General features: G+C 44.5%; 1 protein-coding gene across 6 annotated transcripts in view; it reads left to right on the top strand.

Moving 5' to 3' along the window:
* Positions 1–15632, top strand: part of LOC141085046 (protein CEPU-1-like) — a 1055154-nt gene that overhangs the window by 286532 nt on the left and 752990 nt on the right. The window lies entirely within an intron of this gene.

Below are 15632 nucleotides of genomic sequence, written 5' to 3'. Positions count from 1 at the left end.
TCCTGCTATCCACACCCACACGATGTCCGCAGCGGAAGGAATTATGACACACACCGGTCTCGGGGATAACAGTTGCTTGTACTTCAGCAGGAACGGGAATTATAACTTGGAACAAATAAGGAACAGTCTCTCATGGGTAGTCCACGGCAATTACAGTACATACTTAGATGCTGAGATGTGATTGGGGTCTGGAGCTTTAAGAGCACTGGACAGTGTTTTGGTATTTTACAGAGGGAGGTAGACGCAGTAATTAGAGGTTACAGACCTGTACTCAGGGTTATCTCCACAGTGTGTCACTGCACGTTCACAAGTACTTATAGGCGAATGTAGAAACTGGCGAATCCAGTCAGAAATACTTTAGCTATGGTGAATCCTGTTTGAAATACTATAGATATGGTGAATTCTGTCAGAAAATCTTTAGAATGATTTCTGTACAGGTTAGATGGAATTCAGGCTTTTAGGCCTGCAGGAGATCTTGAGGTAAAAACCTCCTCCACGTGTGTTCTGCTCTCCCTGAAGGCATCCCTCAGACTAAAGAACATTCTAGACTTGCCTGGAAAACAGCTCCTCCTATTGACCATGTGATTAGGAGCTGGCGAATAAGAGACCGAATTCACATCTCAGATCCTTACAAAACAATAATTGAGTCATTGTACACTTTCACCATTAGGTGGCGACAGAACACAGCAAACGAGAAATGCATTGCATCTAAAATGGAGGTGACTAGAGATGGAGAATTACAGCTCACAAATAATGTAGAGGGACAGTTAATAATAATAATAATAATAATAATAATAAATGTTATTTTTATAGCGCCGACATATTCCGCAGCACTTTACATTTCAGAGGGGATTTGTACAGACAATAGACATTACAGCATAACAATAATCACATACAGTAGATTATAACAAATACCAAGAGGAAAGAGGGCCCTGCTCGCAAGCTTACAGTCTATGAGGAAAGAGGTAGACACGAAAGGTGGGTGGTAACAGTTGCCCTGATTGTATGGACCAGTCATAATGTTAGGTGTGTGACAGTACGGACACAGAGGGCTAATGGATGCATAAAGCGTGTGGGAGAATGATGCGGGGGAACCTGGTTATGGTAAAACTTTTGGCTCTGCCACACAGGGATAGATTAGGTTAATGTGTTGAGGCGGTAGGCCAGTCTGAATAAATGCGTTTTCAGGACACGCTTAAAATTGTGGGGATTGGGGACTAATCGTATTGACCTGGGAAGTGCATTCCAAAGAATTGGCGCGGCACGTGTAAAGTCTTGGAGACGGGAGTGGGAGGTTCTGACTATTGAGGATGCTAACCTCAGGTCATCATCAGAACGGAGGGCGCGGGTAGGGTGGTATACTGAAACAAGGGAGGAGATGTAGGGTGGTGCTGAGCCATGGAGGGCTTTGTGAGTGAGGGTAATAAGTTTATACTGAATTCTGGAGTGGATGGGTAGCCAGTGTAATGACTGGCACAAGGTAGAGGCATCGGTGTAACGATTGATGAGGAATATGATCCTGGCTGCAGCATTCAAGACAGATTGGGGAGGGGAGAGTTTGGTAAGAGGGAGACCGACTAGAAGAGAGTTACAATAGTCGAGACGAGAATGAATAAGAGAAACAGTAAGAGTTTTTGCAGAGTCAAAGGTAAGAAAAGGTCGAATTCTAGAAATGTTTTTGAGGTGCAGATGACAAGAGCGAGCCAGTGATCGAATGTGGGGGGCAAAGGAAAGCTCGGAATCAAGTATGACCCCAAGACAGCGGGCCTGTTGCTGGGGAGTAATAGTGGAACCACACACAGAAATGGCAATGTCGGGTATAGGTACATTAGTAGAGGGAGGAAACACCAGGAGTTCAGTCTTTGACAGGTTCAGTTTCAGATATAGTGAGGATATGATATTAGACACAGCGTTTAGACAATCGCCGGTGTTTTCTAGAAAGGCTGGCGTGATGTCAGGAGAAGAAGCGTATAATTGGGTGTCATCAGCATAGAGATGGTACTGGAAACCAAATCTACTGATTGTTTGACCAATAGGGGCAGTGTACAAGGAGAAGAGGAGGGGGCCTAGAACCGATCCTTGGGGGACCCCAACAGTAAGGGGAAGATGAGAGGAGGAGGAACTGGCAAAAGATACAGTAAAGGAGCGGTCGGAGAGATAGGAGGAGAACCAGGAGAGAACGGTATCCTTGAGGCCAATGGAACGGAGCATAGTGAGGAGGAGCTGATGATCCACAGTGTCGAATGCTGCAGAGAGATCCAAGAGAATTAGCATGGAGTAGTGACCATTTGATTTAGCTGTTAGCAGATCATTAGAGACTTTAGTGAGGGCAGTTTCAGTGGAGTGTAAAGAGCGGAAACCGGATTGGAGAGGGTCGAGAAGAGAGTTTTCTGAGAGATAGCGGATAAGACGGGAGTGAACCAGGCGTTCCAGGAGTTTAGAGATGAAGGGAAGATTAGAGACAGGTCTATAGTTAGCGGCACAGTTTTGGTCGAGGGATGGTTTTTTAAGTAGTGGATGTATGATGGCATGCTTAAATGAGGAGGGAAAAATACCAGAAGAGAGAGAGAGGTTAAATATTTTAGATAGGTGAGGGGTGACAGCAGGGGAAAGGGACTGGAGGAGCTGTGACGGAAATGGGTCACTGGTGCAAGTAGTTGGGCGAGAAGATGCAAGGAGCCTGCTTACTTCTTCTTCTGTGACTGGTTCAAAATCAGAGAGTGAGTTAGATGCAGTGGGGGAGGGAGGACAGTGCATGGTATGAGGTGATTGGGAGATAATTTCCTGTCGGATCTGGTCAATTTTTTCTTTGAAGTAATTGGCCAGATCGTCAGCTCGGAGCTCCGTGGTTGGGGCCTGTACTCTTGGATTGAGTAGAGAATGAAAAGTGTCAAAGAGACGTTTCGGGTTACTGGACAGTGAGGTGATGAGGGTGTTGAAATAGGTTTGTTTGGAGAGGTGAAGGGCAGTGTTGTATGTTCTAAGCATAAACTTAAAATGGATGAAATCTTCGGGTAGATTGGATTTTCTCCACAGACGTTCGGCGCACCTGGAGCACCGCTGCAGGAAACGTGTTTGCACCGTGTGCCAGGGTTGTCGCCGTCTGCGTTGTGGTGTTCTATTTATAGGGGGTGCAAATTCATCCAGGGCAGTTTGAAGTGTTTCATTGTAATGCTTCAATGCAGAATCAGGACATGAGAGGAAGGAGATAGGGGCCAATGAAGACTGCAAGTTCTTCATAAGTTTCTGGGTGTTAATGGCCTGTATGTTTCTATAAGTCTGGACAGTGGGTGTGACCTGAGCAGCCTGGCAGTTCTTGATAGAGAATGAAAGAAGATTGTGGTCAGAGAGCGGGAGAGGGGAGTTTGCAAAATCATCCACTGCACAAAGCCGAGAGAAGACCAAGTCGAGGGAGTTTCCGTCTTCATGCCTTGGAGAATTAGTAAGCTGCGAAAGGCCAAATGAGGAGGTTAGAGATAAAAGGTGAGTAGCAGATGGTGAGAGGGGAAGAGCAATGGGGATGTTGAAATCTCCCATGATGAGGGTAGGGATGTCACAGGAGAGAAAATGTGGAAGCCAAGTGGCAAAATGATCCAGGAACTGATGGGAGGGGCCGGGAGGACGATACACCACCGCCACTCGCATGGAGAAGGGGGTGTAGAGTCTGATGGCATGGACCTCAAAAGAAGGGAAGACAAGTGAGGGTACTTGAGGGATAACCTGAAAGGTACATTTTGGTGATAGGAGCAGACCAACGCCTCCACCAGCTCTATTGTCTGATCTTGGGGTATGAGAGAAGTGAAGCCCCCCGTATGAAAGAGCAGCAGCAGCGGTAGTGTCTGACTGCTGGATCCAGGTTTCAGTAAGAGCCAGGAGGTTAAGAGAATTAGAAAGGAAAAAGTCATGAATGAAGGAGAGTTTGTTACACACTGAGCGAGAATTCCAAAGTGCACAATTAAGAGAGACAGATGGCATGCAGGGAATATTAATAAGATTAGAGGGGTTTCTGAGTGTAGCAGTCGGGAGGTTTGACTTTCTATAAAATGGGAGACCAGGGTTGGGAGCAATGTCTCCTGCGACTAGGAGAAGGAGGATAGAAAGAGTGAGCAGATGGTTAAGTGATTTGTGAGAGCGTCTCTGATGTTGAATGGTGGGACTGACTGGATCTGTGCAGTTTAACAACGTGAAAAGAGCATGAGTGCTATACATAGGAGAGGAAAGAAGCGAGGGGCCAATGTGGATGGAGTGTAGAGAGTTAATGCCAGGGCGGTGGATGTGTGTGAATGCAGCGGCCAGGATATAAATTACACAAATGCATATGGTATATATTTGTTGTACTCCAAATGTACAGGGAGTAGATGTATATAAATGTCTTACCTGTCTCCTGCCCAACTGCCATGTTATAACTGCCAGTACTTTGATAAACTGTACTTGGATAAAGTGTGCATAAATGCCCCCTGCATAAATGCTATCCCCAAGCTATGTCTGAATATATAGGAGGATAAGACTTAGAACTTTTTTTTTTTTTTGGCTCTCTCTCTTCTCGTTAATCAATCACACTAAATTGAGACACCAGAACCCAATAAAATGTTGTGGTCAAATAAACACATGTCCAGCACTACATGGATCATAAAGCACTTTGAAAAGTTTCTTCACCCCACAACATAAGGGGACAAGCAGAGCAAGTTGAAAAAAACTATAAACCATATATAAGCTTGCAGAGTTGAAAACACAGAGATAGCATTCAGGATTAACTGCTTGCTGACATTGAATGGAGACACAGGAGTGGATTCAGAGCAGAGATTGGAAAAGCTGGTTACTCTGCTTGTCCCCTTATGCTGCGAGGCGAAGAAACAAAGACAGTTAGAGAGTGAGCAGTAGTGTACAGAAGCTACTCACAATTCAGTATTACTTAAAGGGACAGACACACTCTGGACTGGGTCACTACACCAACACTGATCGTGGCTGATGCAGCAAGTTGTCAGCTATACACTTGTGCTCAAAAGTTTACATTCCCTGGCAGAATTTTTGGTTTCTTGGCATTTTTTCAGAGAATATGAATGATACCACCAAAACTTTTTCATCATTCATGGTTAGTGGTTGGGTGAAGCCATTTATTGTAAAACTACTGTGTTTTCTGTTTTTAAATCATAATGACCCTGATCAAAAGTTCACATACCCTGGTGAGAGACCGAAATCTTGCATGTTTTTAGGTGACCAAATACTTATTTTCCACCATAATTTGCAAAATAAATCTTGCCAAATCAGACAAGGTGATTTTCTGGATTTGTTTTCTCATTTTGACTCTCATAGTTGTGGCTTACCTATGATGTCAATTACAGGCCTCTCTCATCTTTTTAAGTGGGAGAACTTGCACAATTGGTGGCTGACTAAATACTTTTTATATTCTGAACAGTACCACGCCTCCTGTCCTGTATATATACACTGCAAAGTACACTATTCTTGTCCTGTATACATTGAGTACGGAAAGTATTCAGACCCCTTTAAATTTTTCACTCTTTGTTTCATTGCAGCCATTTGGAAAATTCAAAAAGGTTCATTTTTTTTCTCATTAATGTACATTGTGCACCCCATCTTGACAGAAAAAAACAGAAATGTAGACATTTTTGCAAATTTATTAATAAAGAAAAACTGAAATATCACATGGCCATAGGTATTCAGACCCTTTGCTCAGATAATCATATTTAAGTCACATGCTGTCCATTTCTTTGTGATCCTCCTTGAGATGGTTCTACTCCTTGATTGGAGTCCAGGTGTGTTTACTTAAACTGATAAGACTTGATTTGGAAAGGCACACACCTGTCTATATAAGACCTCACAGTGCAGGTCAGACCAAATGAGAATCTTAATGTCAAAGGAACTGGCCAAGGAGGTCAGAGACAGAATTGTGGCAAGGCACAGATCTGGCCAAGGTTACAAAAGAATTTCTGCAGTACTCAAGGTTCCTAAGAGCACAGTGGCCTCCATAATCGTTAAATGGAAGAAGTTTGGGACCAGCGGAAGTCTTACTAGACCTGGCAGTCCAGCTAAACTGTGCAGACGTGGGAGAAGAGCCTTGGTGAGAGAGGTAAAGAAGAACCCCAAGATCACTGTGACTGAGCTCCACAGATGCTGTAGGGAGATGGGAGAAAGTTCCACAAGGTCAACTATCACTGTAGCCTTCCACCAGTCAGGCCTTTATGGCAGAGTGGCCCTACAGAAGCCTCTCCTCGGTGCCAGACATATGAAAGCCCCCATAGAGTTTGCTATAAAACACATGAATGACTCCCAGACTATGAGAAATAAGATTCTCTGGTCTGATGAGACGAAGATAGAATTTTTTGGTGATAATTCTAAGCAGTATGTATGGAGAAAACCAGGCACTGCTCATCACCTGCCCAATACAATCCCAACATTGAAATATGGTGGTGGCGGCATCATTCTATGGAGGTGTTTTTCAGCTGCAGGGATAGGACGACTGGTTGCAATTGAAGGAAACATGAATGCGGCCAAGTACAGAAAGAGAGATCCTGGATGAAAACCTCTTCCAGAGTGCTCTGGACCTCAGACTTAGCCGAAGGTTCACCTTCCAACAAGACAATGACCCTAAGCACACAGCTAAAATAACAAAGGAGTGGCTTCAGAACAACTCTGTGACCATTCTTGACTGGCCCAGCCAGAGCCCTGACCTAAACCAAATTGAGCATTTCTGGAGAGACCTGAAAATGGCTGTCCACCAACGTTCACCATCCAACCTGACGAAACTGGAGAGGCTCTACCAGGAAGAATGGCAGAGGACTTCCAAATCCAGGTGTAAAAAACTTGTTGCATCGGTCCCAAGAAGACTCATGGCTGTACTAGCTCAAAAGATTGCTTGTTATGAGCTTATTTTCTGCTCCACCAGTTGGAGTTCTCCTTCCGTTCTCCCTCTGGTGGTGACAGGAGGTAGTGAGGTTGGTTTAAGTGGTAGTGATCTGCCACCTGATGAGAAGGATAACGATTGGATCTCTGGAGTATCAGACTGGATATAAGACAGCCGACGCCCTATCCTAGTGCTGGTGATTCATTCTGCTTCTCAGGTCTTGGACTTCAGCTAATGTTCACACTTGCGATTGTTGGTCAATTCAGTTTCTTGTGTGGTCAGCTTGCCCCTGCTGGGGCTATGCTGAACTTCCACTCCTATTTATCTGTATTTGCCAATTTGCCTTTTTGTCCCTTATTAGATTGGCCTCTTTTTGCTCTGTTTCAGAATATTTCAGAGTGCTGATATAGTGGGAGAAGTCTAGTGACTTCAGGGTTAATTTTGCTATCAGACGTGTTGGACATTATTTTTGGTAGGGTTTTTTGGCAGATTGCAGACAGTGGCTTTCCTTTCCTGTCCTTTCTAGTTAGTCGGGCCCCATCCTTTGCTCGGCCTATTTTCCTGCCTGTGTTTGTGTTTTCATCTTGCTTCACCGTCAATACATGTGTGGGGGCTGTCTTTTCCTTTGGGTTCTGCTCTGGGGCAGTTAGTTTTCCCTTTTCTTGCTTTATATTTATGTAGTCCTCCGGCGGTGACGAGGCGTCTCGGAACAACGTAGGAACGCTCCACTGCTACTGTTAGTTGTGTGGTTAAGATCAGGGATCTGCAATCTGCATAGTGACCAACTTCTCTGGTTTTCTGGGACTTAGCTTTTGTTGTTCCTCCTCAGTGACCCATTGATAACAAAATCACCAGCCATACCGCAGATTCTAGGGTACTCAAAAGCAGGGAAAGATTGTTTAAGGCTGTGTGCCCATGATGCGATTTTTAAGCGTTTTTGCCACGATTTTCGGCTCGAAAACGCTGCGAAAACGTTTAAAAATCTTGTACATGATGCACCCCATGCATTCCTATGGCATTCGGCACATGCTGTGCTAATGCTGGGCTTTTTTCCGCAGCGGAATCGCATCGCGGAAAAAATTGCAGCATGATCATTCTTTTGCGCGGAATCGCAAAGAATTGCCGCGATTCCGCACCCATAGGAATGCATGAGAATCGCTTACTTCCCGCATGTGGCTAGGCCTACCATGCGGGAAGTTAAGCGTCTCATGTGCGGTTGGTACCCACGGTGTGGAGGAGAGGAGACTGTCCTCCAGGCCCTGGGTACCATACCCCTATAAAAAATGAATAAAAAATAAAAAATCGTGGTATATTTACCTTCCGACGTCCCGCGCTGCATTCCCGGGCCTCAGCGTTCCCAGTAATGACTTGTGGCAAGGTCCTGTGATGACGAGGTCTCGCGAGATCACTATAGTAACGCGAGACCAACGTCATCACAGGTCTCGCAAGGCATCGCTGGGAACGCTGAGGCCCGGGATGGCAGCGCGGGACGTCGGAAGGTAAATATTGCCCGATTTTTTATTTTTTTATCATTTTTAACATTTTATCTTTTACTATTGATGCCGCATAGGCGGCCTCAATAACAAAAAGCTGGTCACACTTGTCAAACACTATGTTTGACGAGTGTGACCAACCTGTCAATCACTTTCCAAGCGATGCTTCAAATTGCTTGGAAAGTGCTTGAGAAAATCGCTGCAAAATCGCAAACAGAATCGCAGTGAAATCGCGCGGGAAAAAACCGCGCGATTTCTGGGAAGGAGTCTGGTTTTCATTGTGCGTTTTAAAACGCTACGTGGGCCCATAGCCTAAGGGAAAAGGAAAAGAAAAAAAAAAAAGTGTCAGAATTTTTTTGGTATATTTTTTCCTCTTTTTTTTCCTGGGGCCGTAGGAGGATTTTTTTTTTTCTAATGGAGTTTAAGCAATTGTCTGATCGTGTGGAGCAACTTGCTGCTGAAGTGCAGAGAATTTCCACCTACCTCATTCAGTCACATGCTGCTGAACCTAAGATTCCTACTCCTGATGTGTTTTCTGGGGATCGGTCTAAATTTCTGAATTTTAAGAATAATTGTAAATTATTTCTTGCCTTGAAGCCTAATTCATCGGGGAGCTCTGTGCAGCAGGTTAAAATTGTCATCTCCTTGCTGCGCGGCGATCCCCAGGATTGGGCTTTTTCTCTGACACCTGAAAATCCTATTTTGACTAATGTGGATGCATTTTTTCAAGCCTTGGGGTTGTTGTATGATGAACCTAATGCTGTTGATCAAGCTGAGAGAACCCTGTTGGCATTAGACCAGGGTCAGGATCCTGCAGAGTTGTACTGTCAAAAATTCCGAAAGTGGGCGGTCCTTACTACATGGAATTGGCGGCTCTCTTTCGGAAAGGTTTGTCAGAGACCGTAAAAGATGTTATGGTGGGATTTCCTGTTCCTTCTGGTCTGGATGGCTCTATGTCATTAACCATTCAAGTTGATTGGCGTTTACGTGAATGTAAAACTACACGGGAGGCGCTGCCACCTTTTGAACAAATGTCTGAACCTATGCAATGTGATGGGGTTTTGTCTAGGGCGCAACGTCGGGAGTTTAGAAGGCGTAATAAGCTGTGTTTTTCCTGTGGAGACACCTCTCATACTATTTCTGTCTGCCCTAAACGAGAGAAACGTTTTGCACACACATTTGCTGTGGGCAGTATACAACCTAAATTCCTTTTGGCAATTACTCTGATCTGCTCCTTGTCCACATTTTCCACTAAGGCTTTTGTGGATTCAGGAGCAGCTCTGAATCTGAAGGATTTGGACTTTGCTAAACGTTGTGCTTTGTCCATGATGCCTCTGCGGACGCCGATTCCTTTGAGGGGTATTGATGCCACTCCTTTGGCGGAGAATAAACCTCAGTTTTGGACCCAGGTGATAATGCGAGTTGCCCCAGACCACCAAGAAAATTGTAAATTTTTGGCGCTGCATAATTTGCACGATAATATTGTTCTGGGGTTCCCCTGGTTGCAAACTCATAACCCAGTTTTGGATTGGAAATCTGTCTCTGTGGTGAGTTGGGGTTGTCAGTGTGTTCTTAGGGACGCTCCTGTTTTCTCCACCTCTCCTCAGTCTCATGATGTTCCTGATTGTCTGGCTGATTTCTCTGATGTATTTAGTGAGAGTAAGTCTGCGTCTTTGCCTCCTCATAGGAGTTATGACTGTGCAATTGACTTGATGCCTGGGTGTAAATTTCCCAAGGGTCGGCTTTTCAACCTATCTGTACCCGAACATGATGCTATGCGATCCTATATTAAGGAGTCGTTAGAGAAGGGTCATATTAGACCATCCTCGTCACCTTTAGGTGCTGGGGTTTTTTTTGTGGCCAAGAAAGATGGTTCATTAAGACCGTGTATTGATTATCGTTCCCTTAACAAGATGACAGTTAAATATCAGTACCCGTTACCTCTGATGTCTGATTTACTCTCCAGAGTTAAGAGTGCCTGCTGGTTTACTAAGCTTGACCTCAGGGGGGCGTATAATCTTATTCGCATCAAGCACGGGGATGAATGGAAGACGGCGTATAATACTCCAGAGGGACATTTTGAGTACCTGGTGATGCCTTTTGGGCTCTATAATGCCCCTTCTGTCTTCCAGTCCTTTATGAATGATATTTTCCGAGACTTTGTGGATAAGTTTTTGATCATCTATCTGGATGATATTTTGATCTTTTCTAGTGATTGGGATTCCCATGTGGAACATGTCGGACTGTGTTCCGAATTTTGAGGGAGAATTCCCTGTTTGTTAAGGGATCGAAGTGCCTCTTTGGTGTACAGAGGATTTCATTTTTGGAATTTATCTTGTCTCCATCGACTATTGAAATGGACCCGGCCAAGGTACAGGCCATTTATGATTGGGTTCAGCCTACTTCTTTGAAGGCTCTCCAGAAGTTTTTGGGTTTTTCTAATTTCTATCGTAAATTTATAGGTAATTTTTCTAGTATTGTCAAACCACTGCCTGATCTGACCAAGAAGGGAGCTGAATTGGTCTCCTGAGGCTGTCTCAGCATTTCAGGAGCTTAAGCGGAGATTTACTTCATCTCCAGTTTTACGGCAACCTGATGTCTCACTTCCATTTCAAGTGGAGGTAGACGCTTCTGAGATTGGTGCAGTAGCTGTTTTGTCCCAAAAAGACCCTGTGACTTCTAAGATGAATCCCTGTGCCTTCTTTTCTCGAAAGTTTTCCCCATCTGAACGCAACTATGACGTGGGGAATCGGGAATTGTTGGCCATGAAATGGGCATTTGAGGAGTGGAGACATTGGTTGGAGGGAGCTAGACATCAATTTGTGGTCCTCACCGATCACAAGAATCTGATTTATCTGGAGTCGGCCAAACGCTTGAATCCTAAGACAGGCTAGATGGGCCTTGTTTTTCACTCGTTTTAATTGTGTTGTCTCTTTTCTTCCGGGCACTAAGAATGTTAAGGCAGACGCCCTTTCTAGGAGTTTCTTTGCTGATTCTCTTAATGTGACCGAGCCTACTACTATCCTATGTGAGGAGGTAGTTCTTTCTGCCATTTCGCCCGATTTGAGACGCGTCCTGGAGGAATTTCAGGAGGATAAACCTGAGCATTGCCCTATGGGAAGATTGTATGTTCCTGACCAGTGGAGAAAGAGAGTGATGTCTGAAGTCCATTGCTCTGCATTGGCTGGTCATCCGGGTATTTTTGGTACCAGAGATTTGGTGAGTCGGTTGTTTTGGTGGCCTGCCTTATCTCGTGATGTCAGGAATTTTGTACAGTCCTATGGGACTTGTTCTCGGTCTAAACCCTGTTCTCGTTCTAGTGGGTTGCTGATGCCCCTGCCGGTGCCCAAGAGGCCATGGACCCATATCTCAATGGATTTTATTTCTGATCTTCCTGTCTCTCAGAGAATGACTGTTATCTGGGTGATTTGTGATAGATTTTCGAAGATGGTCCATCTTGTACCACTCTCAAAGTTGCCATCTTCCGCTGAGTTGGTACCCTTGTTTTTACAACAGGTGGTTCGGTTACACGTGATTCCTGAGAACATTGTGTCCGATAGAGGGGTCCAGTTTGTTTCCAGATTCTGGAAAGCCTTTTGTTCCAATCTGGGAATTCAGTTATCCTTCTCCTCCGCGTTTCATCCCCAGACCAATGGACAGACTGAGAGAACAAACCGGACCCTGGAGTCTTATTTAAGATGTTTTATATCTGCTGATCAAGATGATTGGGTCTCATTTTTGCCCTTGGCCGAATTTGCGCTGAGCAATAGAGCTAGTTCTGCCACTTTGATGTCCCCCTTTTTCTGTAATTTTGGGTTTCATCCTCGATTCTCTTCAGGGCAAGTGGAATCTTCGTCCTGCCCAGGTGTGGACACTGTGGTTGTAAGAATGCAGCAGATATGGGACCAAGTGGTGGATAAGTTGTCACTCTCTCAGGAAAAGGCCCAGCGTTTTTCCAACCAGCATAGGACCATTGGTCCCCAGTTTAAAGTGGGTGATATGGTTTGGTTGTCGTCTAAGAATATTCCTATGAAGGTTGCATCTCCAAAATTTAAGCCCAGATTTATTGGACCTTATAAGATTTTGGAGATTCTTAATCCTGTTTCTTTTCGATTGGCTCTTCCAGTTACGTACAAAATCCATAACATATTTCACAAGTCACTGTTGAAGAGGTTTGTTGAGCCAGTAGTTCCTGTGGCGGCACCTCCTGACCCTGTGTTGGTTAAAGGCAATGTGGAATATGAGGTAGAGAAAATATTGGATTCTCGTTTGGTTAGACGGAGACTCCAGTATTTGGTCAAATGGAAGGGTTATGGCCAGGAGGATAATTCTTTGGTCTCTGCCTCTGATATTCATGCCAATAAATTGGTTTGTGCTTTTCACCGGGCCCATCCTGATCGGTCTGGTGGCATGGATGAGGGTTCGGTGACCCCTCCTCAAAGGGGGGTACTGTTATGAGCTCATTTTCTGCTCCACCAGTTGAGAGTTCTCCTTCCGTTCTCCCTCTGGTGGTGACAGGAGGTAGTGAGGTTGGTTTAAGTGGTAGTGATCTGCCACCTGATGAGAAGGATAACGATTGGATCTCTGGAGTATCAGACTGGATATAAGACAGCCGACGCCCTCTCCTAGTGCTGCTGATTCAGTCTGCTCCTCAGGTCTTGGCTTCAGCTCTCTTCCAGTCTTCGTAAGTTAAGTTTGTTTTTTGCTAATGTTCACACTTGCGCTTGTTGGTCAATTCAGTTTCTTGTGTGGTCAGCTTGCCCTTGCTGGGGCTATGCTGAACTTCCACTCCTATTTATCTGTATTTGCCAATTTGCCTTTTTGTCCCTTATTAGATTGGCCTCTTTTTGCTCTGTTTCAGAATATTTCAGAGTGCTGATATAGTGGGAGAAGTCTAGTAACTTCAGAGTTAATTTTGCTATCAGACGTGTTGGACATTATTTTTGGTAGGGTTTTTTGGCAGATTGCAGACAGTGGCTTTCCTGTCCTTCCTAGTTAGTCGGGCCCCATCGTTTGCTCGGCCTATTTTCCTGCCTGTGTTTGTGTTTTCATCTTGCTTCACCGTCAATACATGTGTGGGGGCTGTCTTTTCCTTTGGGTTCTGCTCTGGGGCAGTTAGTTTTCCCTTTTCTTGCTTTAGGTTTATGTAGTCCTCCGGCGGTGACGAGGCATCTAGGAACAACGTAGGAACGCTCCACTGCTACTATTAGTTGTGTGGTTAAGATCAGGGATCTGCAATCTGCATAGTGACCAACCTCTCTGGTTTTCTGGGACTTAGCTTTTGTTGTTCCTCCTCGGTGACCCATTCATAACAGTTGCTTCTACTCAATACTGAGAAAGGGAACAACATATACTCTGAATCTTGCTTTTATTCGTACAAAAAGATATGTGTTTATTACACATTATTACAACATGATACAAGCTCAGACAGAAGTGTAAGACATTGATCAGAATGCACCCATAAATATGGGGATACGTGAGGGTGATAAGATCCGTGCCCTGAACCAAAAGGAATGCCGATGGATCGTTACGTTACACTAGGGACTATGGTCCCTGCGGGCCTTAATGAGCATTTGACTTTTTCCTCATACTTGTAGGCTAGTGTTGTCCCTTGTTTCTGATGGTCACTCTTTTAATTGGATGTGTTTTAAACTTTGTGTTCTTCTGTTTTTTATATTTTGCCTAGTTTTTGACGTAATATGCACACCTTTCCTTATATATGTTCGGGTGTACCTTTGAGGAGCAACCGTACCGTCTTGGATAACCATCAAATGCTGATGAATGATGATGAAACCTCGGTCTAAGATGGTGAAAGAAATCACTAATCTATGTTCTCTTGGAGCCCTACACGTTTTATATGATCTATGTGTTATCATATGTGATATAATATCTATTGATATATTGTATTTTGCGTGTCTTCAATGTATATGCAGTTGTCTATTCGGACTGTCAGACGTGGGGATTTTTGTGTTTGATATATTGTATCTATGCATGGTATAGTTTTCCTTTTGGCATCTTTCCCCTATAGATTTGAATGGGGGTATTTGCATGAATTCTTTTCTTCCCCTATGGTCACAATATGGGGGACGCTTTTAGTGCATTGGAGACGGGCTCTGAGTGATTCGATCGGAGATCTTGACTCCATGGGTGGGGGAGACCGGAGGGAGCCCCATATATGGGAGACTGGCAGTGCGCGTCTGATCCAAAATGGCGCGGCCTGCCCCAGCACAATAGTGCGCATGTCTGCGGTTTGGTCGCGCTGCCTACTCCATTGCCGGTGTCGCGGGATGTGACGTAGGTCTCGCGTCTCGCGGGACTTGCGCCGCCATCTTGACGCCGAGACGGTTGTCTGGCACCGCCTCCATGTGCCGCTGACATGCGCTAAGGACGGTGGACTGGAGCAGTATATAAGGAGATCTGGAGGGACAATTTACACACAGGGACCCCCCGAGGAAGTTGTTTGCGAAACGCGCGTAGGGGTACGCGTCTACCAATGGACACCAGCATGGGTAAGGGCTAAAGATTCCCCCTCCCCTCTCTCCACACCCACCTACTTGTGCAACTGATCATTTTTGGCTATAGGCTTCCAGGGTACTTTTGATGATCGTTTGGATCGGTGCATATGGGGACCACTGTTTGGAGTAGGGGGTTGTGGTCCCTATGGACTGCTCACAACTCCATCTGGACTAGTACATTATAGGGTTACCTCTAATGATGTTTGGAGTTACATATGGGGCCTCTGAGGAGGACTTTGGCCTAATTCCTGTGCTTAACATCTGTGTTTGGTAGCGCATCTTTTCCAATTGGGTGCATTCTGATCAATGTCTTACACTTCTGTCTGAGCCTGTATCATGTTGTAATAATGTCTTTTTAAACACATATCTTTTTGTATGAATAAAAGCAAGATTAGAGTATATGTTGTTTCTGTGTATGGATTTTTGCTCCATTTGTTCTTAGTTGTTTCAGCGAGTTGGGAGCTCCATTGGGAACTATTCCCTTCCTGGAATTATACCAGGGGTTGTTGTGCCACAAAAATATGTATTCTGAACTTGGGATTAAGTTATCAATACTGAGAAAAGGGTCTGAATACTTATGACCATGTTGATATTTCGTTTTTTCTTTTTTAATAAATGTGCAAAAATTTCTACCTTTTTTTTCAGTCAAGATGGGGTGCAGAGTGTACATTAATGAGAAAAAAAATGAATTTGCCAAATGGCTGCAATGAAACAAAGAGTGAAGAACTTAAAAGGTTTTGAATACTTTCCGTACCCACTGTA

Source organism: Dendrobates tinctorius, unplaced genomic scaffold, assembly GCF_039654945.1.
Source record: "Dendrobates tinctorius isolate UK_male_01 unplaced genomic scaffold, ASM3965494v1 ptg000028l, whole genome shotgun sequence".
Taxonomy (NCBI): Eukaryota; Metazoa; Chordata; class Amphibia; order Anura; family Dendrobatidae; genus Dendrobates; species Dendrobates tinctorius.
This window is presented reverse-complemented; position numbering and strand designations above follow the sequence as displayed.